The sequence below is a fragment of the Lissotriton vulgaris genome, chromosome 8 (genome assembly GCF_964263255.1).
Source record: "Lissotriton vulgaris chromosome 8, aLisVul1.2, whole genome shotgun sequence".
NCBI lineage: Eukaryota > Metazoa > Chordata > Amphibia > Caudata > Salamandridae > Lissotriton > Lissotriton vulgaris.
This window is the reverse complement of record NC_141696.1, coordinates 1530051005-1530077065: the sequence shown is the minus strand read 5'-3', so window position 1 is coordinate 1530077065 and position 26061 is coordinate 1530051005. Positions and strand designations below refer to the sequence as shown.

The 26061-nt window shown below is 43.7% G+C and overlaps 6 non-coding genes across 6 annotated transcripts; all 6 read left to right on the top strand.

The window, feature by feature from the left end:
• The first annotated feature begins 486 nt into the window (after window positions 1-486).
• Window positions 487-559, top strand: TRNAV-GAC (transfer RNA valine (anticodon GAC)). Its single transcript has one exon. It is a non-coding gene; the product is annotated as a tRNA-Val (tRNA).
• A 1091-nt stretch (window positions 560-1650) lies between these two features.
• On the top strand, window positions 1651-1723 carry TRNAF-GAA (transfer RNA phenylalanine (anticodon GAA)). The gene has a single exon. It is a non-coding gene; the product is annotated as a tRNA-Phe (tRNA).
• A 2834-nt stretch (window positions 1724-4557) lies between these two features.
• TRNAF-GAA (transfer RNA phenylalanine (anticodon GAA)) lies at window positions 4558-4630 on the top strand. Its single transcript has one exon. It is a non-coding gene; the product is annotated as a tRNA-Phe (tRNA).
• A 2836-nt stretch (window positions 4631-7466) lies between these two features.
• On the top strand, window positions 7467-7539 carry TRNAY-GUA (transfer RNA tyrosine (anticodon GUA)). The gene has a single exon. It is a non-coding gene; the product is annotated as a tRNA-Tyr (tRNA).
• Window positions 7540-8047: 508 nt separating this feature from the next.
• Window positions 8048-8120, top strand: TRNAV-GAC (transfer RNA valine (anticodon GAC)). Its single transcript has one exon. It is a non-coding gene; the product is annotated as a tRNA-Val (tRNA).
• A 1090-nt stretch (window positions 8121-9210) lies between these two features.
• TRNAF-GAA (transfer RNA phenylalanine (anticodon GAA)) lies at window positions 9211-9283 on the top strand. The gene has a single exon. It is a non-coding gene; the product is annotated as a tRNA-Phe (tRNA).
• Window positions 9284-26061: the final 16778 nt, after the last annotated feature.

Below are 26061 nucleotides of genomic sequence, written 5' to 3'. Positions count from 1 at the left end.
TAACAAAGTAGGTCTTGGAATCAGCTGTAGTACTTTTTTCTCTATCAACATTTTTATCAACTGATCTACAAAATGATCAATTCATCATAGACTTTGCTTTCTGTCCTCCTTTTAAACTTTCTTCCACCTATCTTGCCTTCAGGTTTGACTATGAATGTTTCCCATTTCGTCCTTTTTTGTAAAGTAAACTCTTGTCTGCATCACATTCCACTTCCCCTTGAACACAGATGTCAGTAGTCAGATGACATTGCTTACCTACTCATGCCAAATATATCTAGGTAATATAGTGCTAGTCCATTCAGAGTTAAAAAAACAACTGCCTAACCTGGATCCCAAAAATGCTATTTACCCATTGCACCAGTTAACTGGGGAATGATACAGGACTCCTTAAAACATATCTCTACCATATGAGTTTAAAAATCCAGGTCCTGCATCTATTTTGTTAAATGGTTCAAATTAAAGTATGAAGACCCCAGTTATCAGAAGGCCGAAATAGCTCAGTTGGGAGAGCGTTAGACTGACGATCTAAAGGTCCCTGGTTCAATCCCGGGTTTAGGCACAGTTGAGAGGTTCCTTGCTTCTAACAAAATAGGTCTTGGAATCAGCTGTAGTACTTTTTCTCTATTCATCAAATGTTTTCCAACTGATCTACAACACAATCAATTTAACATAGACTTTGCTTTATGTCCTCCTTCTAAACTGGCTTCCACCTCTCTTACCTTCAGGTTTGACAATGAATATTTCCCATTTCATGCTTTTTTGTAAAGTAATATCTTGTCTGCATTACCTTCCACTTCCCCTTGAACACAGATGTCAGTAGTCAGATGACATTGCTTACCTACTCATGCCAAATATATCTGGGTAATATATTGCTAGTCCATTCAGAGTTAAAAAAACAACTACCTAACCTGGATCCCAAAAGTGCTATTTACCCATTGCACCAGTTAATTGCGGAATGATACAGGACTCCTTAAAACATATCTCTGCCATATGAGGTTAAAAATCCAGGTCCTGCATCTATTTTGTTAAATGGTTTAAATTAAAGTATGAAGTCCACAGCTATAAGCAGGTCAAAATAGCTCAGTTAAGAGAGCATTAGACCGAAGATCTAAAGGTCCCTGGTTCAATCCCGGGTTTCGGCACAGTTGAGAGGTTCCTTGCTTCTAACAAAATAGGTCTTGGAATCAGCTGTAGTACTTTTTTCTCTATCAACATTTTTATCAACTGATCTACAAAATGATCAATTCAACATAGACTTTGCTTTCTGTCCTCCTTTTAAACTTTCTTCCACCTATCTTGCCTTCAGGTTTGACTATGAATGTTTCCCATTACGTCCTTTTTTGTAAAGTAAACTCTTGTCTGCATCACATTCCACTTCCCCTTGAACACAGATGTCAGTAGTCAGATGACATTGCTTACCTACTCATGCCAAATATATCTGGGTAATATAGTGCTAGTCCATTCAGAGTTAAAAAAAAAACTACCTAACCTGGATCCCAAAAATGCTATTTACCCATTGCACCAGTTAACTGCGGAATGATACAGGACTCCCTAAAACATATCTCTACCATATGAGGTTAAAAATCCAGGTCCTGCATCTATTTTGTTAAATGGTTCAAATTAAAGTATGAAGACCTCAGCTATTAGAAGGCCGAAATAGCTCAGTTGGGAGAGCGTTAGACTGAAGATCTAAAGGTCCCTGGTTCAATCCCGGGTTTCGGCACAGATGAGAGGTTCCTTGCTTCTAACAAAATAGGTCTTGGAATCAGCAGTAGTACTGCTTCTCTATTCATCAAATTTTTTCCAACTGATCTACAACACAATCAATTTAACATAGACTTTGCTTTATGTCCTCCTTCTAAACTTGCTTCCACCTCTCTTACCTTCAGGTTTGACAATGAATATTTCCCATTTCATGCTTTTTTGTAAAGTAAACTCTTGTCTGCATTACCTTCCACTTCCCCTTGAACACAGATGTCAGTAGTCAGATGACATTGCTTACCTACTCATGCCAAATACGTCTGGGTAATATAGTGCTAGTCCATTCGGAGTTAAAAAAAAAATGACCTAACCTGGATCCCAATAATATTATTTACCCATTGCACCAGTTAACTGCTGAATTATACAGGACTCCTTAAAACATATCTCTAACATATAAGGTCAAATATCTAGGTCATGCATCTATGTAGTTAAATGGTTCAAATCAAAGTATGAAGACTATAGCTAGCAGCAGGCCGAAATAGCTCAGTTGGGAGAGCGTTAGACTGAATATCTAAAGGTCCCTGGTTCAATCCCGGTTTTCAGCAATGTTGAGAGGTTTCTTGTTTCTCACAAAGTAAGTCTTGTAATCAGCTGTAGTACTTTTTTCTCTATCAACATTTTTATCAACTGATCTACAAAATGATCAATTCAACATAGACGTTGCTTTCTGTCCTCCTTTTAAACTTTCTTCCACCTATCTTGCCTTCAGGTTTGACTATGAATGTTTCCCATTTCATCCTTTTTTGTAAAGTAAACTCTTGTCTGCATCACATTCCACTTCCCCTTGAACACAGATGTCAGTAGTCAGATGACATTGCTTACCTACTCATGCCAAATATATCTGGGTAATATAGTGCTAGTCCATTCAGAGTTAAAAAAACAACTACCTAACCTGGATCCCAAAAAGGCTATTTACCCATTGCACCAGTTAACTGGGGAATGATACAGGACTCCTTAAAACATATCTCTACCATTTGAGTTTAAAAATCCAGGTCCTGCATCTATTTTGTTAAATGGTTCAAATTAAAGTATGAAGACCCCAGCTATCAGAAGGCCGAAATAGCTCAGTTGGGAGAGCGTTAGACTGAAGATCTAAAGGTCCCTGGTTCAATCCTGGGTTTCGGCACAGTTGAGAGGTTCCTTGCTTCTAACAAAATAGGTCTTGGAATCACCTGCAGTACTTTTTTCTCTATCAACATTTTTATCAACTGATCTACAAAATGATCAATTCAACATAGACTTTGCTTTCTGTCCTCCTTTTAAACTTTCTTCCACCTATCTTGCCTTCAGGTTTGACTATGAATGTTTCCCATTTCGTCCTTTTTTGTAAAGTAAACTCTTGTCTGCATCACATTCTACTTCCCCTTGAACACAGATGTCAGTAGTCAGATGACATTGCTTACCTACTCATGCCAAATATATCTGGGTAATATAGTGCTAGTCCATTCAGAGTTAAAAAAACAACTACCTAACCTGGATCCCAAAAATGCTATTTACCCATTGCACCAGTTAATTGCGGAATGATACAGGACTCCTTAAAACATATCTCTACCATATGAGGTTAAAAATCCAGGTCCTGCATCTATTTTGTTAAATGGTTTAAATTAAAGTATGAAGACCACAGATATAAGCAGGCCAAAATAGCTCAGTTGGGAGAGCATTAGACTGAAGATCTAAAGGTCCCTGGTTCAATCCCGGGTTTCGGCACAGTTGAGAGGTTCCTTGCTTCTAACAAAATAGGTCTTGGAATCAGCTGTAGTACTTTTTTCTCTATCAACATTTTTATCAACTGATCTACAAAATGATCAATTCAACATAGACTTTGCTTTCTGTCCTCCTTTTAAACTTTCTTCCACCTATCTTGCCTTCAGGTTTGACTATGAATGTTTCCCATTTCGTCCTTTTTTGTAAAGTAAACTCTTGTCTGCATCACATTCCACTTCCCCTTGAACACAGATGTCAGTAGTCAGATGACATTGCTTACCTACTCATGCTAAATATATCTGGGTAATATAGTGCTAGTCCATTCAGAGTTAAAAAAACAACTACCTAACCTGGATCCCAAAAATGTTATTTACCCATTGCACCAGTTAACTGCGGAATGATACAGGACTCCTTAAAACATGTCTCTACCATATGAGGTTAAAAATCCAGGTCCTGCATCTATTTTGTTAAATGGTTCAAATTAAAGTATGAAGACCTCAGCTATCAGAAGGCAGAAATAGCTCAGTTGGGAGAGCGTTAGACTGAAGATCTAAAGGTCCCTCGTTCAATCCCGGGTTTCGGCACAGTTGAGAGGTTCCTTGCTTCTAACAAAATAGGTCTTGGAATCAGCTGTAGTACTTTTTCTCTATTCATCAAAGTTTTCCAACTGATCTACAACACAATCAATTTAACATAGACTTTGCTTTATGTCCTCCTTCTAAACTTGCTTCCACCTCTCTTACCTTCAGGTTTGACAATGAATATTTCCCATTTCATGCTTTTTTGTAAAGTAAACTCTTGTCTGCATTACCTTCCACTTCCCCTTGAACACAGATGTCAGTAGTCAGATGACATTGCTTACCTACTCATGCCAAATACGTCTGGGTAATATAGTGCTAGTCCATTCGGAGTAAAAAAAAAATGACCTAACCTGGATCCCAAAAATATTATTTACCCACTGCACCAGTTAATTGCGGAATGATACAGGACTCCTTAAAACATATCTCTACCACATGAGGTTAAAAATCCAGGTCCTGCATCTATTTCGTTAAATGGTTTAAATTAAAGTATGAAGACCACAGCTATAAGCACGCCGAAATAGCTCAGTTGGGAGAGCATTAGACTGAAGATCTAAAGGTCCCTGGTTCAATCCCGGGTTTCGGCACAGTTGAGAGGTTCCTTGCTTCTAACAAAATAGGTCTTGGAATCAGCTGTAGTACTTTTTTCTCTATCAACATTTTTATCAACTGATCTACAAAATGATCAATTCAACATAGACTTTGCTTTCTGTCCTCCTTTTAAACTTTCTTCCACCTATCTTGCCTTCAGGTTTGACTATGAATGTTTCGACATTTCATCTTTTTTGTAAAGTAAACTCTTGTCTGCATCACATTCCACTTCCCCTTGAACACAGATGTCAGTAGTCAGATGACATTGCTTACCTACTCATGCCAAATATATCTGGGTAATATAGTGCTAGTCCATTCAGAGTTAAAAAAACAACTACCTAACCTGGATCCCAAAAATGCTATTTACCCATTGCACCAGTTAACTGGGGAATGATACAGGACTCCTTAAAACATATCACTACCATATGAGGTTAAAAATCCAGGTCCTGCATCTGTTTTGTTAAATGGTTTAAATTAAAGTATGAAGACCACAGATTTAAGCAGGCCGAAATAGCTCAGTTGGGAGAGCATTAGACTGAAGATCAAAAGGTCCCTGGTTCAATACCGGGTTTCGGCACAGTTGAGAGGTTCCTTGCTTCTAATAAAATAGGTCTTGGAATCAGCTGTAGTACTTTTTTCTCTATCAAGATTTTTATCAACTGATCTACAAAATGATCAATTCAACGTAGACTTTGCTTTCTGTCCTCCTTTTAAACTTTCTTCCACCTATCTTGCCTTCAGGTTTGACTATGAATGTTTCCCATTTCGTCCTTTTTTGTAAAGTAAACTCTTGTCTGCATCACATTCCACTTCCCCTTGAACACAGATGTCAGTAGTCAGATGACATTGCTTACCTACTCATGCCAAATATATCTGGGTAATATAGTGCTAGTCCATTCAGAGTTAGAAAAAACAACTACCTAACCTGAATCCCAAAAATGCTATTTACCCATTGCACCAGTTAACTGGGGAATGATACAGGACTCCTTAAAACATATCTCTACCATTTGAGTTTAAAAATCCAGGTCCTGCATCTATTTTGTTAAATGGTTCAAATTAAAGTATGAAGACCCCAGCTATCAGAAGGCTGAAATACCTCAGTTGGGAGAGCGTTAGACTGAAGATCTAAAGGTCCCTGGTTCAATCCCGGGTTTCGGCACAGTTGAGAGCTTCCTTGCTTCTAACAAAATAGGTCTTGGAATCAGCTGTAGTACTTTTTCTCTATTCATCAAATTTTTTCCAACTGATCTACAACACAATCAATTTAACATAGACTTTGCTTTATGTCCTCCTTCTAAACTTGCTTCCACCTCTCTTACCTTCAGGTTTGACAATGAATATTTCCCATTTCATGCTTTTTTGTAAAGTAAACTCTTGTCTTCATTACCTTCCACTTCCCCTTGAACACAGATGTCAGTAGTCAGATGACATTGCTTACCTACTCATGCCAAATATATCTGGGTAATATAGTGCTAGTCCATTCAGAGTTAAAAAACAACTACCTAACCTGGATCCCAAAAATGCTATTTACCCATTGCACCAGTTAATTCCGGAATGATACAGGACTCCTTAAAACATATCTATACCATATGAGGATAAAAATCCAGGTCCTGCATCTATTTTGTTAAATGGTTCAAATTAAAGTATGAAGACCATGGATATAAGCAAGCCGAAATAGCTCAGTTGGGAGAGCATTAGACTGAAGATCTAAAGGTCCCTGGTTCAATCCCGGGTTTAGACACAGTTGAGAGGTTCCTTGCATCTAACAAAATAGGTCTTGGAATCAGCTGTAGTACTTTTTTCTCTATCAACATTTTTATCAACTGATCTACAAAATGATCAATTCAACATAGACTTTGCTTTCTGTCCTCCTTTTAAACTTTCTTCCACCTATCTTGCCTTCAGGTTTGACTATGAATGTTTCCCATTTCGTCCTTTTTTGTAAAGTAAACTCTTGTCTGCATCACATTCCACTTCCCCTTGAACACAGATGTCAGTAGTCAGATGACATTGCTTACCTACTCATGCCAAATATTTCTGGGTAATATAGTGCTAGTCCATTCAGAGTTAAAAAAACAACTACCTAACCTGGATCCCAAAAATGCTATTTACCCATTGCACCAGTTAATTGCGGAATGATACAGGACTCCTTAAAACATAACTCTACCATATGAGGTTAAAAATCCAGGTCCTGCATCTATTTCGTTAAATGGTTTAAATTAAAGTATGAAGACCACAGCTATAAGCAGGCCGAAATAGCTCAGTTGGGCTAACGTTAGACTGAAGATGTAAAGGTTCCTGTTTCAATCCCGGGTTTCGGCACAGTAGAGAGGTTCCTTGCTTCTAACGAAATAGGTCTTGGAATCTGCTGTAGTACTTTTTCTCTATTCATCAAATTTTTTCCAACTGATCTACAACACAATCAATTTAACATAGACTTTGCTTTATGTCCTCCTTCTAAACTTGCTTCCACCTCTCTTACCTTCAGGTTTGACAATGAATATTTCCCATTTCATTCTTTTTTGTAAAGTAAACCCTTGTCTGCATTACCTTCCACTTCCCCTTGAACACAGATGTCAGTAGTCAGATGATATTGCTTACCTACTCATGCCAAATACGTCTGGGTAATATAGTGCTAGTCCATTCGGAGTTAAAAAAAAAATGACCTAACCTGGATCCCAAAAATATTATTTACCCATTGCACCGGTTATTTGCGGAATGATACAGGACTCCTTAAAACATATCTCTACCATATGAGGTTAAAAATCCAGGTCCTGCATCTATTTCGTTAAATGGTTTAAATTAAAGTATGAAGACCACAGCTATAAGCAGGCCAAAATAGCTCAGTTGGGAGAGCGTTAGACTGTAGAGCTAAAGGTCCCTGGTTCAATCCCGGGTTTTGGCACAGTTGAGAGGTTCCTTGCTTCTAACAAAATAGGTCTTGGAATCAGCTGTAGTACTTTTTTCTCTATCAACATTTTTATCAACTGATCTACAAAATGATCAATTCAACATAGACTTTGCTTTCTGTCCTCCTTTTAAACTTTCTTCCACCTATCTTGCCTTCAGGTTTGACTATGAATGTTTCCCATTTCGTCCTTTTTTGTAAAGTAAACTCTTGTCTGCATCACATTCCACTTCCCCTTGAACACAGATGTCAGTAGTCAGATGACATTGCTTACCTACTCATGCCAAATATATCTAGGTAATATAGTGCTAGTCCATTCAGAGTTAAAAAAACAACTGCCTAACCTGGATCCCAAAAATGCTATTTACCCATTGCACCAGTTAACTGGGGAATGATACAGGACTCCTTAAAACATATCTCTACCATATGAGTTTAAAAATCCAGGTCCTGCATCTATTTTGTTAAATGGTTCAAATTAAAGTATGAAGACCCCAGTTATCAGAAGGCCGAAATAGCTCAGTTGGGAGAGCGTTAGACTGACGATCTAAATGTCCCTGGTTCAATCCTGGGTTTAGGCACAGTTGAGAGGTTCCTTGCTTCTAACAAAATAGGTCTTGGAATCAGCTGTAGTACTTTTTCTCTATTCATCAAAGTTTTTCCAACTGATCTACAACACAATCAATTTAACATAGACTTTGCTTTATGTCCTCCTTCTAAACTTGCTTCCACCTCTCTTACCTTCAGGTTTGACAATGAATATTTCCCATTTCATGCTTTTTTGTAAAGTAATCTCTTGTCTGCATTACCTTCCACTTCCCCTTGAACACAGATGTCAGTAGTCAGATGACATTGCTTACCTACTCATGCCAAATATATCTGGGTAATATATTGCTAGTCCATTCAGAGTTAAAAAAACAACTACCTAACCTGGATCCCAAAAATGCTATTTACCCATTGCACCAGTTAATTGCGGAATGATACAGGCCTCCTTAAAACATATCTCTACCATATGAGGTTAAAAATCCAGGGCCTGCATCTATTTTGTTAAATGGTTAAAATAAAGTATGAAGTCCACAGCTATAAACAGGTCGAAATAGCTCAGTTGGGAGAGCATTAGACTGAAGATCTAAAGGTCCCTGGTTCAATCCTGGGTTTCGGCACAGTTGACAGGTTCCTTGCTTCTAACAAAATAGGTCTTGGAATCAGCTGTAGTACTTTTTTCTCTATCAACATTTTTATCAACTGATCTACAAAATGATCAATTCAACATAGACTTTGCTTTCTGTCCTCCTTTTAAACTTTCTTCCACCTATCTTGCCTTCAGGTTTGACTATGAATGTTTCCCATTTCGTTCTTTTTTGTAAAGTAAACTCTTGTCTGCATCACATTCCACTTCCCCTTGAACACAGATGTCAGTAGTCAGATGACATTGCTTACCTACTCATGCCAAATATATCTGGGTAATATAGTGCTAGTCCATTCAGAGTTAAAAAAAAAACTACCTAACCGGGATCCCAAAAATGCTATTTACCTATTGCACCAGTTAACTGCGGAATGATACAGGACTCCTTAAAACATATCTCTACCATATGAGGTTAAAAATCCAGGTCCTGCATCTATTTTGTTAAATGGTTCAAATTAAAGTATGAAGACCTCAGCTATTAGAAGGCCGAAATAGCTCAGTTGGGAGAGCGTTAGACTGAAGATCTAAAGGTCCCTGGTTCAATCCCGGGTTTCGGCACAGATGAGAGGTTCCTTGCTTCTAACAAAATAGGTCTTGGAATCAGCAGTAGTACTGCTTCTCTATTCATCAAATTTTTTCCAACTGATCTACAACACAATCAATTTAACATAGACTTTGCTTTATGTCCTCCTTCTAAACTTGCTTCCACCTCTCTTACCTTCAGGTTTGACAATGAATATTTCCCATTTCATGCTTTTTTGTAAAGTAAACTCTTGTCTGCATTACCTTCCACTTCCCCTTGAACACAGATGTCAGTAGTCAGATGACATTGCTTACCTACTCATGCCAAATACGTCTGGGTAATATAGTGCTAGTCCATTCGGAGTTAAAAAAAAAAATGACCTAACCTGGATCCCAAAAATATTATTTACCCATTGCACCAGTTAAGTGCTGAATGATACAGGACTCCTTACAACATATCTCTAACATATAAGGTCAAATATCCAGGTCATGCATCTATTTAGTTAAATGGTTCAAATCAAAGTATGAAGACTATAGCTAGTAGCAGGCCGATATAGCTCAGTTGGGAGAGCGTTAGACTGAATATCTAAAGGTCCCTGGTTCAATCCCGGTTTTCAGCAATGTTGAGAGGTTTCTTGTTTCTCACAAAGTAAGTCTTGTAATCAGCCGTAGTACTTTTTTCTCTATCAACATTTTTATCAACTGATCTACAAAATGATCAATTCAACATAGACGTTGCTTTCTGTCCTCCTTTTAAACTTTCTTCCACCTATCTTGCCTTCAGGTTTGACTATGAATGTTTCCCATTTCGTCCTTTTTTGTAAAGTAAACTCTTGTCTGCATCACATTCCACTTCCCCTTGAACACAGATGTCAGTAGTCAGATGACATTGCTTACCTACTCATACCAAATATATCTGGGTAATATAGTGCTAGTCCATTCAGAGTTAAAAAAACAACTACCTAACCTGGATCCCAAACATGCTATTTACCCATTGCACCAGTTAACTGCGGAATGATACAGGACTCCTTAAAACATATCTCTACCATATGAGGTTAAAAATCCAGGTCCTGCATCTATTTTGTTAAATGGTTCAAATTAAAGTATGAAGACCCCAGCTATCAGAAGGCAGAAATAGCTCAGTTGGGAGAGCATTAGACTGAAGATCTAAAGGTCCCTGGTTCAATCCTGGGTTTCGGCACAGTTGAGAGGTTCCTTGCTTCTAACAAAATAGGTCTTGGAATCAGCTGTAGTACTTTTTTCTCTATCAACATTTTTATCAACTGATCTACAAAATGATCAATTCAACATAGACTTTGCTTTCTGTCCTCCTTTTAAACTTTCTTCCACCTATTTTGCCTTCAGGTTTGACTATGAATGTTTCGACATTTCATCCTTTTTTGTAAAGTAAACTCTTGTCTGCATCACATTCCACTTCCCCTTGAACACAGATGTCAGTAGTCAGATGACATTGCTTACCTACTCATGCCAAATATATCTGGGTAATATAGTGCTAGTCTATTCAGAGTTAAAAAAACAACTACCTAACCTGGATCCCAAAAATGCTATTTACCCATTGCACCAGTTAACTGGGGAATGATACAGGACTCCTTAAAACATATCACTACCATATGAGGTTAAAAATCCAGGTCCTGCATCTATTTTGTTAAATGGTTCAAATTAAAGTATGAAGACCCCAGTTATCAGAAGGCCGAAATAGCTCAGTTGGGAGAGCGTTAGACTGAAGATCTATTGGTCCCTGGTTCAATCCCGGGTTTCGGCACAGTTGAGAGGTTCCTTGCTTCTAACAAAATAGGTCTTGGAATCAGCTGTAGTACTTTTTCTCTATTCATCATTTTTTTTCTAACTGATCTACAACACAATCAATTAAACATATACTTTGCTTTATGTCCTCCTTCTAAACTTGCTTCCACCTCTCTTACCTTCAGGTTTGACAATTAATATTTCCCATTTCATGCTTTTTTGTAAAGTAAACTCTTGTCTGCATTACCTTCCACTTCCCCTTGAACACAGATGTCAGTAGTCAGATGACATTGCTTACCTACTCATGCCAAATACGTCTGGGTAATATAGTGCTAGTCCATTCGGAGTAAAAAAAAAAATGACCTAACCTGGATCCCGAAAATATTATTTACCCATTGCACAGGTTAATTGCGGAATGACACAGGACTCCTTAAAACATATCTCTACCATATGAGGTTAAAAATCCAGGTCCTGCATCTATTTCGTTAAATGGTTTAAATTAAAGTATGAAGACCACATGTATAAGCAGGCCGAAATAGCTCAGTTGGGAGAGCGTTAGACTGAAGATCTAAAGGTCCCTGGTTCAATCCTGGGTTTCGGCACAGTTGAGAGGTTCCTTGCTTCTAACAAAATAGGTCTTGGAATCAGCTGTAGTACTTTTTTCTCTATCAACATTTTTATCAACTGATCGACAAAATGATCAATTCAACATAGACTTTGCTTTCTGTCCTCCTTTTAAACTTTCTTCCACCTATCTTGCCTTCAGGTTTGACTATGAATGTTTCCCATTTCGTCCTTTTTTGTAAAGTAAACTCTTGTCTGCATCACTTTCCACTTCCCCTTGAACACAGATGTCAGTAGTCAGATGACATTGCTTACCTACTCATGCTAAATATATCTGGGTAATATAGTGCTAGTCCATTCAGAGTTAAAAAAACAACTACCTAACCTGGATCCCAAAAATGTTATTTACCCATTGCACCAGTTAACTGCGGAATGATACAGGACTCCTTAAAACATATCTCTACCATATGAGGTTAAAAATCCAGGTCCTGCATCTATTTTGTTAAATGGTTCAAATTAAAGTATGAAGACCTCAGCTATCAGAAGGCTGAAATAGCTCAGTTGGGAGAGCGTTAGACTGAAGATCTAAAGGTCCCTCGTTCAATCCCGGGTTTCGGCACAGGTGAGAGGTTCCTTGCTTCTAACAAAATAGGTCTTGGAATCAGCTGTAGTACTTTTTCTCTATTCATCAAAGTTTTCCAACTGATCTACAACACAATCAATTTAACATAGACTTTGCTTTATGTCCTCCTTCTAAACTTGCTTCCACCTCTCTTACCTTCAGGTTTGACAATGAATATTTCCCATTTCATGCTTTTTTGTAAAGTAAACTCTTGTCTGCATTACCTTCCACTTCCCCTTGAACACAGATGTCAGTAGTCAGATGACATTGCTTACCTACTCATGCCAAATACGTCTGGGTAATATAGTGCTAGTCCATTCGGAGTAAAAAAAAAAAATGACCTAACCTGGATCCCGAAAATATTATTTACCCATTGCACCAGTTAATTGCGGAATGACACAGGACTCCTTAAAACATATCTCTACCATATGAGGTTAAAAATCCAGGTCCTGCATCTATTTCGTTAAATGGTTTAAATTAAAGTATGAAGACCACATGTATAAGCAGGCTGAAATAGCTCAGTTGGGAGAGCGTTAGACTGAAGATCTAAAGGTCCCTGGTTCAATCCTGGGTTTCGGCACAGTTGAGAGGTTCCTTGCTTCTAACAAAATAGGTCTTGGAATCAGCTGTAGTACTTTTTCTCTATTCATCAACTTTTTTCCAACTGATCTACAACACAATCAATTTAACATAGACTTTGCTTTATGTCCTCCTTCTAAACTTGCTTCCACCTCTCTTACCTTCAGGTTTGACAATGAATATTTCCCATTTCATGCTTTTTTGTAAAGTAAATTCTTGTCTGCATTACCTTCCACTTCCCCTTGAACACAGATGTCAGTAGTCAGATGACATTGCTTACCTACTCATGCCAAATATATCTGGGTAATATAGTGCTAGTCCATTCAGAGTTAAAAAAACAACTACCTAACCTGGATCCCAAAAATGCTATTTACCCATTGCACCAGTTAATTGCGGAATGATACAGGACTCCTTAAAACATATCTCTACCATATGAGGTTAAAAATCCAGGTCCTGCATCTATTTTGTTAAATGGTTTAAATTAAAGTATGAAGACCACAGATATAAGCAGGCCGAAATAGCTCAGTTGGGAGAGCATTAGACTGAAGATCAAAAGGTCCCTGGTTCAATCCTGGGTTTCGGCACAGTTGAGAGGTTCCTTGCTTCTAACAAAATAGGTCTTGGAATCAGCTGTAGTACTTTTTTCTCTATCAACATTTTTATCAACTGATCTACAAAATGATCAATTCAACATAGACTTTGCTTTCTGTCCTCCTTTTAAACTTTCTTCCACCTATCTTGCCTTCAGGTTTGACTATGAATGTTTCCCATTTCGTCCTTTTTTGTAAAGTAAACTCTTGTCTGCATCACATTCCACTTCCCCTTACACAGATGTCAGTAGTCAGATGACATTGCTTACCTACTCATGCTAAATATATCTGGGTAATATAGTGCTAGTCCATTCAGAGTTAAAAAAATAACTACCTAACCTGGATCCCAAAAATTTTATTTACCCATTGCACCAGTTAACTGCGGAATGATACAGGACTCCTTAAAACATATCTCTACCATATGAGGTTAAAAATCCAGGTCCTGCATCTATTTTGTTAAATGGTTCAAATTAAAGTATGAAGACCTCAGCTATCAGAAGGCTGAAATAGCTCAGTTGGGAGAGCGTTAGACTGAAGATCTAAAGGTCCCTGGTTCAATCCCGGGTTTCGGCACAGATGAGAGGTTCCTTGCTTCTAACAAAATAGGTCTTGGAATCAGCTGTAGTACTTTTTCTCTATTCATCAAATTTTTTCCAACTGATCTACAACACAATCAATTTAACATAGACTTTGCTTTATGTCCTCCTTCTAAACTTGCTTCCACCTCTCTTACCTTCAGGTTTGACAATGAATATTTCCCATTTCATGCTTTTTTGTAAAGTAAACTCTTGTCTGCATTACCTTCCACTTCCTCTTGAACACAGATGTCAGTAGTCAGATGACATTGCTTACCTACTCATGCCAAATATATCTGGGTAATATAGTGCTAGTCCATTCAGAGTTAAAAAAAACAACTACCTAACCTGGATCCCAAAAATGCTATTTACCCATTGCACCAGTTAATTGCTGAATGGAAAGGGGCGACCATTCGGTCCCCCCGAACGTATGGTGGAGTACCACGATCCCCCCGGGAAGCCATCTTGGGCGGGAGGCGAGTCTCGGCTGGTATGCCCAAAGCGGCGTAGCCGGGGCGCGCCTTTTCCCGCCCTGGAGTGGTTTGTCCTAGACACTGACGCGGCCGGCCACGCCCTCGGAGGCAGGCGGGGGCGGGTTTACGCCCGCCCGAAGACGGATAAAAGGAGCAACAAGCCAAGAAAGCATCCTCTTGTTCCTGTGCTCTGAAGCTGCACCTCCCCGCTGCACGTGAGCTCGAGACGGAACGAAGAGCCAATTTTGAGCGTTGTAATCTTTCTTTTGTCTTACAGATATTCCGTTTGAGAATGCCCAAGAAAGTCGGAAAGCGGGTCGGTACCGATCAGATGCTCCGCATGCTCATGAAGGAGATAGCCGATTTGAAGAAGCAGATGGCGGCTAAGAACGGGGAGGGAGGACCGAAACGGCCTTTGCCAGGAGTAGTACCTGGTGGGAGAGGCAAGAGGTCCAGAAGGGGGGCACTTGGGGGGGAAACCCCGGTTCCCGATACCCCACGTGAGGAGCCAACCCCGGTGCCGAAGGAGGGGAATCCGATCCCCGTGGTGGTCACCCCCGTGACCGGGGAAGATATGCCTCCCGAGTTAGCGGCACAATTGGCAGCGTGGTTGGGAACAGATAGCGAGGGCTCCATGGCTGACGACGCCCGGGCAGTAATGAGACAACTGCGGGAATCTAGAGAGGCTGCGAAGGCACCATCTTCTGTTACCCCGCTGGTTCCGGCGGCGGAAGATGCAACAGGCCCAGGTTCGGCGGCAAATGCAGCTTCTGGTTCAGGTAAGCGGCCATTGCCGATTGCGGGGGAGGGGTCTGTACCTTCACGAAGGGAGAAGGTGGCTCAGCATGTTCCACTGGAAATTAAGGAAAAGATTTGGGCGAATAAGTATGTGAACATTTTTTCTTTGCTTACCGATCATTACGAGATGGAGCATGTTAAGAGCCAAAAGGAGCTCATGCATCCGAGTGTTTGGCGCGCAAAAATGGCCGCCTTTAAGGTTGACGAAAACATTGGTACTTGGGGCAGAGCGTGGGGCATTTTTACCTCCATCATGGGCGAGCGCAGGCCCGAGTTGCTGACCGAGTTGCCTATTTATCAATCACGTATCATGGAGTATTCCGTATCGTACGGGGGCAATCAGTGGTTCTGCTATGACAATATTTTTAGAAAAGCTAAGGAACACGACCCAGTTCTGACTTGGGATTGTTTCGACTCCGTTTCATGGCAAAAAATGGAGAGTTCAGGAATGTTAAAAGTGCCATTGTCAGGGAGTAACGGGGGTGAATCTTCCCGCCAATACTCTGGGACACCCTTTCGGATGGGTGCAGGTAACGAGTACCACTCGAAGCCGAGTGGCAACGCAGGTAAAAGGGGAATTTGTTGGAATTTTAACAGAGGTAAATGTACGAGGCCCCAGGGGTCATGCAAGTTCAGACATGAATGTGGGGGGTGTGGGCAGCCATCCCATCCTGAGTCCATGTGCAGAGCCAAAACGGGTGAAAACGGTGGTAAGGGAAGCGCCAAACAGGTCTGAAATAGTCCGAGGGGCGCCTTTACCTACTCCGATTGATACCATGGCAATGATTCCTTGGCTCAACGAATACCCGGATCATGCTTCTGCTGGGGTGTTGCGAAACGGGTTTTCATATGGTTTCCGCATCCCAGTGGGGGATTTTCAGGGTGTAGCAAACTGTAAGAATCAACTGTCGGTCTTGCAGCATACGGCGGTGGTACAGGTAAAGATTGGGAAGGAGGTGACTCGAGGTCGTGTCGCCGGTCCATTTGATTTGCCACCGGTTGCTAACTTTGTTTGTTCCCCTCTAGGGGTGGTCCCCAAGAAGGACCCGGGTGAGTTTCGGCTGATACATAACTTGTCAGCCCCACGTGGTCTTTCTGTGAATGACGCGATAGACCCGGAAGTGTGTTCGGTGTGGTACGCATCCTTCGATGAGGCCGTGGCCATGTTGAATCGCCTGGGGCCCGGGGCGCTGATGGCAAAATCAGACATCGAGTCAGCGTTCCGGTTGCTCCCGGTGCACCCAGACGATCAGCGCCTCCTTGGTTTTATGTTTCAGGGTCGCTATTACATGGATAGATGTATGCCAATGGGGTGCTCGATATCCTGTGCCTATTTCGAAAAGTTCAGTTGTTTTCTGCAATGGGTATTCACAAGGAAGACAGGTTTTCAGCATGTTATGCATTATCTCGATGACTTTCTGTTTTTGGGGGCAGCCGGGGATTCTGAGTGTGGACAGGCTTTACATGAATTTTGTGTCTTAATGAATCAATTCGGTGTGCCATTGGCGCCAGGTAAGACTGTGGGTCCCTCGACTTTGCTCGAGTTTCTGGGGATCGAGCTCGACTCGGAAGAAGGTTGTTTTAGATTACCCAAGGAAAAAGTGTTAAAATTCAGGTTATCCCTTGAAACATGTATTCGTGCAACGAAAGTAAACCTGCATCAATTGCAACAGGTGGTGGGTCAGTTGAATTTTGCCCTGAAAGTGATGCCAATGGCGCGCCCCTTTTCCCGCTCGATTGCACAAGCCATGGTCGGCCTGAAGGAAGGTCATCATCGCACGAGGCTCTCGGCAGAGGTTCACCAGGACATGCGCATTTGGTTGGCATTTCTGGCGGATTTCAATGGTCGAATCGTCTGGAACAAACCAGCGGTGTCCTCCGAGGAGCTGGGGCTTTTGACAGACTCGGCGGGTGTGAGAAGTTGGCCTGGTATATAATGCTCACTAATTCTAGTGATCACTTTGTACCATGCCAAGCAACCCTTATGATGATGGTTGTAATTCAACCTTGTAGACCAGTTATCCTAGTGGTAACGTGGACAAAGCAGTCTTAGGCTAAACTCTGAAAGGCATGTGAAGCCAGCTGTTATACCATACACAACCCCCTTGAATACCAAATGAAAGGGACACCACACAGATATATATTGAAAATATATATTGATTTATTAACTATTAAAATCCCCTGGACTCTTTATGAGCACAGAAGCACAAGCGTTAAATCACAAGACAGTTTAAAATACACAAAAGTTGCACAATATGGATGAGCCCTAGGGGCCACCTAAACCATATACTAAGAAAGTGGTATAAGAGATACCTAAAGGAAAGTGAAGAGGCCTAGGGCCTTGGGAATCGCTGGAGCTATTCGAGACTGGAGTTAACTAAGTCGGGAAAGGCCCACGGGACTCGGGTGCAGTGTTCAAAGTGCACGCACTTCTCAATACAAAGTCTATGGTGCGTAAAAAGCACAAAGTTAGAAAGTTAGGAACCTTCCGAGTGACCTACGGAGCTGAAACTTAAAACACAGGCCCTTGGGATGTGTACCAGTGCAGGAGCACCGGCGGAGCTGAGTTACCTCACCCACAGGAAGCGGGTGCACAGGGTCGAAGATGTGTCGGGTTTCGTCACGCTGGTCGATGGTGCTTGGAGCTGAAGATGCTGCAGGCGGCTCGATGCGAAGAGTTCCGGTGGATCCAAGGGTGGATCAGAAGAGTTGAAGACCTGAAAGCAGAGGGGACAGTGTTCAAAGTCACTAGCCAGTGACTACCGTGGAACCAGATTGGAACCAGGCGATGTCGGGTGCAAACAGGCGTTGTCGGGTAGCTTCTTTCTGCAGCCACGTGGATACCCGGGGTCGAGGACGTCCAGGAGTCGGTCACGAGCTGTCCCACGTAGGCTTCTCGCTGTTGGCGGTGTCGGCGACCTGATCGGAGCAAACAGGCCTTGGCAAATGCAAGCCACGCAGGAGTTGAAAGTTGCTGTTCACTCGGACCAGCAAGGTCAGAGCGGGTGCTCCTTTTCACAGGAGCTTGGGTAGGTCTGGAGCAACCAGACCTGCTGTTTAAATCTTCGGGTTCGTCGCCAAGATGGCCGCTGACCACGTGGCTAGTGGCCGGGATGGCGCGTCGAGTGGCACAGTGCAAAAGGGCCCCACGCAGATCGTGGAGATGCTGGGGGGCTGATCTTCGGTGCAAGGGCTGCTCGGTGGTGGGGGTTCTCAATCCCCAAAGCACAACGTCGAGGATGCCTCAGAAGCTGCGCAGTCAGCTTTACGAGTGTCTTCCAAGAGGTCCGGTCCCACGTCACTCGGTGCCTCCACGGGTCCCTTCTTCGCAGGGACTGTGGATCGGGCTTTGAGAGGTCTGGGAGTCTGGTTCTTGTCGGGCTCTGGGCTCGGTCTCCGGCGGGAGGCGGCGGCAAAGCAGACGTCGAGTCGCTGGTTGGTACCTGTGTTCACAGGGTGGTCACTCCTTGGCCACAAGGGAGATTCTTCTTCAGTCTTCTGTGCAGCAGAATGTCGAAGTCCAGTCTTCTTCTTAGTTTTAAGTTGATTTCGGGATGATCTGCTGTGCAATGGCACTGCTCCCCCTCTTATTCCCAAACTGGGGGTGGATCACCTACTAGGTCCCTCCTCTGGGTGGAACCAGGAAGGGGGGCGGTTACACCCCCTTTCCTTTGTCCAGCTCCGCGCCAGGACTGGGGCTGGAAGGCCCCAGAACCGGTTTGGACTGGCCTATGCACGGGGACACCTTGTGTGCCCCGGGCATGTCTGATTCTTTTCAGCCCTGTCCTACCTAATACACAAAATCCTGTCTGGGGTGGTGCTCGCACCTCCCAAGGCAGGAAACCCTTTGTCCAGGCCACCATCTGCCGAGTTTTGGTCAGCAGCAGGAGGCCAGACTTGTGTCTGTGGTGGCAGCGTCCATTTTGTGAAGCTGAGGCTCTGTTTAACTTTAACCGGGGTTAAGGCTACACACATGTCGTGTCCCTCTAGAAGGGTGGAATGCTATCCCCGTCGCCAGAATTGGCGAGGGGATAGTATTCCAATTCGTATGACACCTTACTCGACATGTTTTGATAAAGCCAAACCAAAGATAGCATTTAACCGCGAGGATTATAATGCACTTAAGAGTATATGGTATGGCAATATCCCGGAACAGCTTAGGGAGTTGTTCCCGACAGCTGCAGACAGGCTCAGCTCATGCCAGAGCACCATCTCACATATTTCCAAGCACTCTGCCTCCAGGATTGATGAGGCCTTCCATAGGAGTGGCTGATAGGAACATATGTGTCCAGTTTAGGGTTAGGCACAGACATACTGTACCTAAGTAAGAGGTGGTTACACCGACTTACCCCAGCTGAGTGATCAGCCAGTTGTGTCAAATATGGAGGCCAGGCCAGGGGTGGCACAATACATGCTGCAGCCCCTGGCAGGCCTTGGCTACACCTATGCCCTGGGCACCTAGGGTGCACTCTTACAGGGGCTCATAAGGTGAACCAGTTCCAATTCGTAATGCACCTAAAGTGCATTGGCATCAATTTAGAGAGAGAACAGCAGGCTGTGGGTCTGATTAGCAGGCCCACAGCCACATTAAGTCAGAAACCAGTGAAGCAAAAAGCAAAAATTTGGGGTGACCATAGGATAGCAGACCCTACTCTCCTACATAACCCCCCCCCAAACGCAGGGACATTAGACTAACCTTGACCAGTTGTGTCTTCATGTTCTAAGTGGAAGTACCTGGAGAGACCATCTGCGTTGCCATGGTCAGTCCCTGGGCGGTGCTCCACTGTAAAGTCCATCCCCTGTAGGGAAATGGACCACCTGAGTAGTTTGGGGTTTTCACCCTTCATCTGATTAAGCCATAGGAGGGGCTTATGGTCGGTCTGAATCTTGAAGTGAGTGCCAAATAAGTATGGTCTCAGCTTCTTCAGGGCCCACACCACAGCAAAGGCCTCCCTCTCTATAGCTGACCAACGTTTCTCTCTGGGGGTCAGCCTTCTGCTAATGAAAGCAATGGGCTGGTCCTGGCCATCTACATTAAGCTGTGAAAGCACTGCTCCCACTCCCAACTCAGAAGCATCTGTTTGGACAATGAACTCTCTTGAGTAGTCAGGACTCTTCAGGATAGGTGCAGAGCACATGGCCTTCTTCAGGTCATCAAATGCCTTTTGACAGATTTCTGTCCACTGAACCTTTTTGGGCATCTTCTTGGATGTCAGATCATTAAGAGGAGTCACAATGGACCCATAGTTCTTAACAAACTTCCTGTAGTACCCAGTCAGGCCCAAGAAAGCTCTGACCTGAGTCTGGGTAGTTGGAGGGGACCAGTCCTTGATGGTCTGGATCTTACTCTCCAGTGGTTGAACTTGGCCTCCACCTACAAGGTGGCCCAGGTATACAACCTTGCTCTGCCCTATCTGGCACTTGGTTGCCTTGATAGTGAGGCCTGCCTTCTGCAGAGCCTCAAGCACTTCCTTCAGGTGGATCAGGTGATCCTCCCAGGTGGAGCTAAAGACAGCAATATCGTCCAGATAAGCTGCACAAAAGTCATCCAACCCAGTGAGGACTTGGTTCACCAACCTTTGGAAGGTGGCAGGTGCATTTTTCAAACCAAAGGGCATCACCACAAACTGATAATGCCCACTAGGGGTAGAAAATGCTGTCTTGGCTTTAGACTCCTCAGCTAACCTGATTTGCCAGTAGCCAGCTGTCAAGTCAAATGTGCTCAAATATTTGGCAGAAGCCAACTTGTCAATGAGCTCATCTGCCCTTGGAATAGGGTGTGCATCTGTCCTGGTGACAGCATTGAGTCCTCTGTAATCCACACAGAACCTCATCTCTCTCTTGCCATCTTTGGTGTGAGGTTTGGGGACCAGAACCACTGGGCTAGCCCAGGGGCTCTCTGAAGGCTCAATGACACCTAATTCCAGCATCTTTTGCACCTCAGTCTTTATACAGTCCCTGACGTGGTCAGGTTGCCTGTAAATTTTGCTCTTTACAGGAAGACTGTCACCAGTGTCCACCACATGTGTACACCAGTTAGTCTGACTGGGTGTCAATGAGAACATATGCCCGTATGCCTGTAGAACTTGTCTGCAGTCATGTTGCTGATGCTCAGTGAGGCTGCCACCTAAGGCCACACCATCAACTGAGCCATCCTCAGGGTTCTGAGTGAGCAGGTCTGGGAGAGGGTCACTCTCTTCCTCCTGTCCCTCATCTGTAGCCATGAGCAAGCCCATGTCTGCCCTGCTGACATATGCCTTCAATCTGTTCACATGGAGCACCCTGTGGGGGCTCCTGGGAGTTCCTAGGTCCACCAAGTAGGTAACCTCTCCCTTCTTTTCCAGAATTGTATGGGGTCCAGACCATTTGTCTTGGAGTGCTGCTGGGGCCACTGGCTCCAACACCCATACCTTCTGTCCAGGCTGAAACTCAACAAGGACAGCCTTTTGGTCATGCCAAGCTTTCTGTAATTCTTGGCTAGCCTCAAGGTTTTTGGATGCCTTTTCCATGTACTCTGCCATCCTGGAGCGGAGACCAAGTACATAGTCCACTATGTCCTGTTTAGGCTTTTTGAGAGGTAACTCCCATCCTTCCTTCACAAGACACAGGGGTCCTCTTACAGGGTGCCCAAACAACAATTCAAAGGGGCTGAAGCCAACCCCCTTTTGAGGGACCTCTCTGTAAGCGAATAAAAGGCAGGGCAGAAGGATGTCCCATCTTCGCCTGAGCTTTTCAGGTAATCCTTTAATCATGCCCTTTAGGGTCTTGTTAAACCTTTCAACAAGCCCATTGCATTGTGGGTGATAAGGAGTGGTGAACTTGTAGTTTACACCACATTCCTTCCACATAGCTGTCAAATATCCAGACATGAAGTTGGTACCTCTATCTGATATTACCTCCTTAGGAAACCCCACTCTGGAGAAAACTCCAAGTAAGGCCCTGGCCACAACAGGAGCTGTTGTGGTCCTAAGGGGAATTGCCTCTGGGTACCTGGTGGCATGATCCACTACCACCAGTATGAATCTGTGCCCAGATGCTGTAGGGGGATCCATTGGACCAACAATATCAATCCCCACTCTCTCAAAGGGAACCCCCACCACAGGTAGTGGTATCAGGGGGGCCTTTGTTGTTCCACCTGCTTTACCACTGGCTTGGCAGGTTTCACAGGAGCGACAAAACTCCTTGGTGTCTTCAGACATGTGAGGCCAGTGAAAGTGAGGGACAAGCCTGTCCCAAGTCTTGTTCTGGCCTAGGTGTCCTGCTAAAGGAATATCATGGGCCAAGGTGAGTAGGAAGCCCCTAAATTGCAGAGGTATAACCAACCTCCTGGTAGCACCAGGCTTGGGGTCTCTAGCCTCTGAATAAAGGAGTCCATCGTCCCAATATACTTTATGGGCACCTTGTGCATTCCCAGCAGCCTCAGCAGCAGCCTGCTGTCTGAGGGGTTCAAGAGAAGGACAGGTTAACTGAGCCTGCCCCAAGTCTGCCCTAGAAGGTCCCCCTGTCCCCAGAAACTCAACCTGATCAGGTTCAAGCTCTTCAGGGACAGTTCCTTCAGGGGTCTCAAGATCAGTTTCCTGTGAAACCTGATCCTCACTTGTAGGCAGTTGGGAAGGCGCAGCCTTAACCCTCCTGTTCTTCTTCTTGGGAGGTACTTGGTCCATTGTTCCAGGATCCAAGACCTGAGGTTCAGAGAGGCACTTTTTGGCCTGTGACCTGGTCACAGCAAGGACATGTGATGATATCCCTAACATCTCTGCATGAGTCCTGTACTCAACTTCTGACCATAGAGAGTTCTCCAGGTCATTGCCCAACAAACATTCTACTGGGAGATCAGCACTAACCACAACTTTCTTTAGGCCAGTTACCCCTCCCCAGGAAAAGTTAACAAGTGCCACACTATGTGTAGTAGTGACATTGCTGGCATTGGTCACCAGGTAATCATCGCCTGGCATGTATTGTCCAGGGTCCACAAAGTTAGGTGTCACCATAGTGACACTGGCACATGTGTCCCTGTAAGCTTGAGCCACTTTGTTGTTAATCAAAGGTGTCTGTCTGTATTTGCCCAGGTTACTGGGACTTATGTCAGGGGTCAAATCTATGTCCCCTTCACAAACCAGAACAGCCTGTGTAAGGGTTCTGACTAGGTCAGAATCTCCTTCAGTTCCCAAAGTGATTCCCACTAAACCCTTGGCTTGAGGACCAACACTGCTAACTGTACTAGTGGGTGCAGGTGCCTTAGGGGCTGCAGTGCTGGGGGCTCCACCCTTTTTACACTCACTTGTCCAGTGAGAGGTGTTCTTACAAGTTTTACACCAGGGTTTCTTCTGACCTTCTTTCTTCTTCTTCTTGGAAGTTTGGGACCCACCCTCTGTCTCAGTTTGGGGCCCTGTTGAAGACTTCTGGTCTTTAGCTTTCTGCTCCCCACCCTTCTGGTCTGTTTTCTTCTGGTCACCACCCTGGTTCTGGTTCTGGTTCTTTTGCTTAACTCTCGTTCTTACCCACTTATCTGCCCTCTTTCCCAATTCTTGGGGAGAGGTCAAATCTGAGTCAACCAAATGTTGATGCAACTGCTGGTTCTGACAATTATTTAAAATTTGTTCTCTCATCAGCAAATTGTACAATCCTTCATAGTCTGTAACCTTGCTTCCCAGCAACCATCCCTCCAGAGCCTTAGTGGCACACTCAACAAATTCAGACCAGTCCTGAGTCTGTGTCTTCTGGGTATCTCTGAACATTAACCTGTACTGTTCAGTGGTTAAGCCTAACCCATCAATCAGAGCACTCTTCAGGACCAGGTAGTTTCTAGAATCCCCATCACTAACTGTGAGGAGTCTGTCTCGGCCTCTACCTTCAAAGGAGAGCCACAAGATTGCTGCCCACTGCTCCTGAGGGATCTGCTGTACTCTGCAGGCTCTCTCCATTGCAGTAATCCATTTATGGATATCATCCCCAGCTTTGTAGGGGGGCACAATCTTACTCAGGTTTCTATTATCAAAAGACCTGTCTTTATCCTTGTGGATATTGCTGCCACCAGTGGGTTCTATTACCCCACTCTCTCTAGGCTGTCTTGCTCTAGCAAGTTTCTCCTTAGCCAGGGCAACCTCTAACTCTTGCCTCTGGATCCTAAGCTCAGCCTCTCTCATCTTGGCCTCATGTTCCCTTCTCTGAGGGCTAGTCATCTCCTTTCTGGAGTGACCATGAGAGCCTCTAGAGACATGGGAGGTATTGGATTCACCTGAGTGATGCCTTCTCCTCCTATGGCCCTGGTTAAGTCCACCTGGGGGTCTGAATGGGTTGTTACCTGATTCCTTCCCAAGTTGACTTAAGTTAGCCTGGTTCAGTCTACTGACCAGCACCTGACTATCTCTGTCATCATCTGACTCACTGCTTTCCACCTCCTCCTCTTCTTCTTCCTCTTCCTCTTCATCTACCTGAGGAGCTCCAGTGGTGGAGGCTTCCTCATCTACTAGGACGATAGGGGTAGGGGTGTCTACAGTGTCATCCTCTGAAGGATGGCCTCCTTCAGCATTCCCTGTGGGGTTTGCTTTAGAGGTCTTTAGAGCTTCAGACTGATCCAAGAGCTCTCTTAGGTGGTCTGCAGTAGGGGAAGGCCCTGTCTTCAGACCCCTTAAGACACAAAGCTGTCTTAATTCCTTAAAGGGAAATATAGCAAACTGGGATGGTGCCCTTGGAGGGTCACTCTCAACAGGAGTAAGTCCACTGGACCCCTCTGTTCCAGACATTGCTCTAGTGTGGGTGGATGTGTTGCGATCTACCTACACTGGTGTTTACCTACTAAACCTATCTAGTAGTTGTAGCTAGGGTGTGCTACTCCCTTTGCTCTACAACAACTAAGTTCAGTAGAACTTATGTATACTAGTCTTGTTTTATATGTACCTAGCAGGTACCTGTATGATCTTTCAAATGATAATCTCAAAGATTGTAATGGTAAAACAACAGCAAGCTCAGATCCCAATCCGCTGCTCACCAATGTGAGAAGTTGGCCTGGTATATAATGCTCACTAATTCTAGTGATCACTTTGTACCATGCCAAGCAACCCTTATGATGATGGTTGTAATTCAACCTTGTAGACCAGTTATCCTAGTGGTAACGTGGACAAAGCAGTCTTAGGCTAAACTCTGAAAGGCATGTGAAGCCAGCTGTTATACCATACACAACCCCCTTGAATACCAAATGAAAGGGACACCACACAGATATATATTGAAAATATATATTGATTTATTAACTATTAAAATCCCCTGGACTCTTTATGAGCACAGAAGCACAAGCGTTAAATCACAAGACAGTTTAAAATACACAAAAGTTGCACAATATGGATGAGCCCTAGGGGCCACCTAAACCATATACTAAGAAAGTGGTATAAGAGATACCTAAAGGAAAGTGAAGAGGCCTAGGGCCTTGGGAATCGCTGGAGCTATTCGAGACTGGAGTTAACTAAGTCGGGAAAGGCCCACGGGACTCGGGTGCAGTGTTCAAAGTGCACGCACTTCTCAATACAAAGTCTATGGTGCGTAAAAAGCACAAAGTTAGAAAGTTAGGAACCTTCCGAGTGACCTACGGAGCTGAAACTTAAAACACAGGCCCTTGGGATGTGTACCAGTGCAGGAGCACCGGCGGAGCTGAGTTACCTCACCCACAGGAAGCGGGTGCACAGGGTCGAAGATGTGTCGGGTTTCGTCACGCTGGTCGATGGTGCTTGGAGCTGAAGATGCTGCAGGCGGCTCGATGCGAAGAGTTCCGGTGGATCCAAGGGTGGATCAGAAGAGTTGAAGACCTGAAAGCAGAGGGGACAGTGTTCAAAGTCACTAGCCAGTGACTACCGTG